This window comes from Pteropus alecto, unplaced genomic scaffold (genome assembly GCF_000325575.1).
Source record: "Pteropus alecto unplaced genomic scaffold, ASM32557v1 scaffold5, whole genome shotgun sequence".
Lineage (NCBI taxonomy): Eukaryota > Metazoa > Chordata > Mammalia > Chiroptera > Pteropodidae > Pteropus > Pteropus alecto.
The window spans coordinates 29,103,107-29,106,104 of NW_006441953.1; the positions used below are offsets into that span (position 1 = coordinate 29,103,107).

The 2,998-nt window shown below is 48.7% G+C and overlaps 1 protein-coding gene across 1 annotated transcript in view; it reads left to right on the forward strand.

Annotated features, from left to right (window-relative positions):
- The first annotated feature begins 6 nt into the window (after positions 1-6).
- Positions 7-2,998, forward strand: part of ZBTB49 (zinc finger and BTB domain containing 49) — a 22,014-nt gene continuing 19,022 nt past the window's right edge. Inside the window, exon 1 of the mRNA XM_015594999.2 lies at positions 7-196. The gene's annotated coding sequence lies outside the window, so the exon portion shown is untranslated. The remainder of the gene's footprint in view (positions 197-2,998) is intronic.

Consider the following 2,998-nt stretch of genomic DNA (forward strand, 5'->3'; position numbering starts at 1 on the left):
AGCGGCAACCCCGTTTCCTCGCGCGCCGGTAGCATTTCCCGAGCTGGTGGACGTGAAACCCTCGGCCCAGTTCCCGCCACCGAGTCGCTTAGCCGTCCTCCTCGCCCTTCAGACGGGGCCGGCGTACAGCGGCGGGCGGTCGCTAAGTGTTTATTGCATCAGGGAGCGAATGGCCGTTGGATGGAGTATGAACAAAGTATTCACGCACGGGAGCGAGCGGGTGGTCGAAAGGGGACGGTGTTGGGCCTGGAGTGGAAGGCGTACTGGTTTGCTGGGGCCACCATAACAAAACACCACAGACTGGGTGGCTCGAACACCATTTATTTTCTGACCGTTCTGGAAGTGGGAAGTCCAAGATCGGGGTGTCAGCGGGTTCGGTTTCTTCTTAGGCTGCTCTCCTTGGCTTGTAGGTGTCCTTACGGGGTCTCTTCTGTGCCTGAGCATCCCTGGTATCTGCCCAAATTTCCTCTTCTTATAAGGACATCAGTCAGATTGGATTAGGGTTTCGACTTGATTGGATTGGTTTTTAAAACCTCTTTATAAAGACCTGATCTCCAAACACAGTTACGTTCTGAGGTGCTGGGGCTGAGGGACTTGACATATGAATTTTGGGGAACACAGTTCAGCCCATAACAAGGAATTTACCTGAACGGACGAGAAGGGAAATATTTTCCAACAGAAGCGACACAGTGGCCACGAGGTTTGAAGGCGGGGCGGTCAAGGCAGGGCACTCTTCTGCATGGTTTTTTTTCATTTGCTTCCCCTGAAAACTCAGGATGACCTCTCTTCACTCCTTCCCTGGCAAATCTGTGCCCCGACTTTTAGGTTTCAGCATAGATTTCTCTTCCTCAAGGAAGTTTTTCCCTGACCTTCCTCCCCGAAATTAATTTGTACTTCCTCCGTTTAATATCCCCAGTACAGTGGTACACTTGTTTCTGCCACTGCACTGTCATGTCATGAGTGAGCATATCTGAGTTGTTCACCATCGTAACCTCAGTGCTTGGCATGTAGCGGACACTCTGTAAAGTTAAGTGAATGATGAGAAAACTGAGCCGCAGCGTGTGGAGGGCAGGGAGCAGGTCTCACTCAGTTTCTCACCATTCCATCCTCCCAGCGGGGTCTCGCGTGGACTCGGCCCACAGTACCTTTTAACCGAATTGGCTAGGGTAGCGTCATAGAGTCAGTGCAGAGCTATTCCTGACCACTACTGGTCAGACTGTGGGCTTTAGAGTCAGATTCCCTGGGTTAAAGTTCCAGCTCTGCCCCTTGTTTACCTGTTACTTATTAGCCTGTGACTGTCCTCTCTGTACCTCGTCAGGTTACCTATCGCTGTGCAACAGACTACCCCAAACTTGCTGACTTAAAATTATTTTATTTTAGCTCACATTTTTGTGGGTCAGGAATTCAGGCAGAGCTCTGCTGGGCGGTTCTTCAGCTCTACGTGACGTCGGCTGGTAGTGGTCGGTATTGAGCTTGCGACCTGGAGAGCTCACTGTGCCTTTGCTCCCATATCTGGTACCTGGGAAGGGATGGCTGGAAGGCTAGGCCCACTGAGCCCTTCTCCCACTCCACGTCTTCTCTCCACGCCGGCGTCTTCCAGTCTTCCTGCCGATCCAGTCTTCCAGGGCCGGTGTTCCGGAAGGACGCAGGTGGGAGCTGTCAGCTCCTAGGGCCTGGGCCCAGAAATGGGCACAGATTTGCACCCTTACTTGCACCTGTTGTCTTGATTAAGGCCGAGGCTGCTCAGAATCAGTGGGAGGAGTCAGAGAGCCTGCCTGCCTTTGGGAGCGGTGGCAAAGGTGGGGTGGGCATCTGAACTCTGCTGTCCTCATCTGAGGATAGTCGTCGTACCTGTCTTACCGTTAGTCTGGTAATGAAACGAGTTAACGCATAAAGGGCTTACAATGGTGCCTGGTGGCATCTAGGAAACATTTTATAAGTATTTGTTGTTATTGCTACTTTCGTTAGGTGCATTATTCCTATAGTTGTTACACGTAGGACACATAAGAAATAAAGGTCCCAGTTCTTTTTCAGAAGTTTTTATAAGGGAGGTATAGGATTAACATCATGAAGCAATTAGAGAATTGCACTAAATAACATAGATTATAATTTTTATAGTCAAAGTAAATTGTGGAATGGTTCATAATTTTGCATACCATCGTAACTCTCTGGGTCATTCCCAAGAAATTTTCCCTGTATCATTTCTATATAGCTAGAACATGTCTTCTGTAGATTTGGAATATTTGCTGCATTTTAACATTTAAGACTATAGAGGAAGTGTTTGTGTTGTGTTTATAACTTCCTTTTTCCCACGGAGATAGCATAGCCTAAGAGTGTAGATCCTGGGGTTTAGGAACCAAAATTTAAATCCTGGCTTTAGAATGTAACCATTTTATGATCATGGGCAAGTTATTTAAACTCCCTGTTTCTTAATTCCCTCACTTGAAACATGGTGGTAGGATTCATGTCGCATTGAGTTAGTGGACAATATGCTCAGCGCAGTGCCCAGCCTGCAGTAAACAGTCGGTAAATGAGAGCTGATAATAATAAACCAAGAAGGCTTTTCCTTTCAGGCAGCCAGCGGGGCAGTCACTTGGCAGTCATTTGGCAGTTCAGTATCTCCGAGGATTCAGCACTAGGGACAGTGCCCCGGCACCTGACACAGTGCTGCAGTGTTGCTCTTTGTAGATGACGTCACCTCCCATCCTGGTTTTCTCTGAATCCACCCTGATCTCAGACCAGGAGATCGTGCCAGTTCCCCGAACACTGCGTACCAGAAACTAAGCCTTCCGTTAAGACATGGGGCATTGGAATAAGGTACAGAGCTGAGGCCGAGATGGCAGGATTGAGTGTTGGAGATTCTAAGCTGAGGGATCACACGGTTAGAGGGGCTTAGTAAAATGTTGGACATTGGGAGCTGGTGGTTGAAGCTAAAGGGTCCAGTTTAGGACTTGTCTGCTTAGAGCAGGTGAAGGCCAAGAATAGATGCGATTGTCAA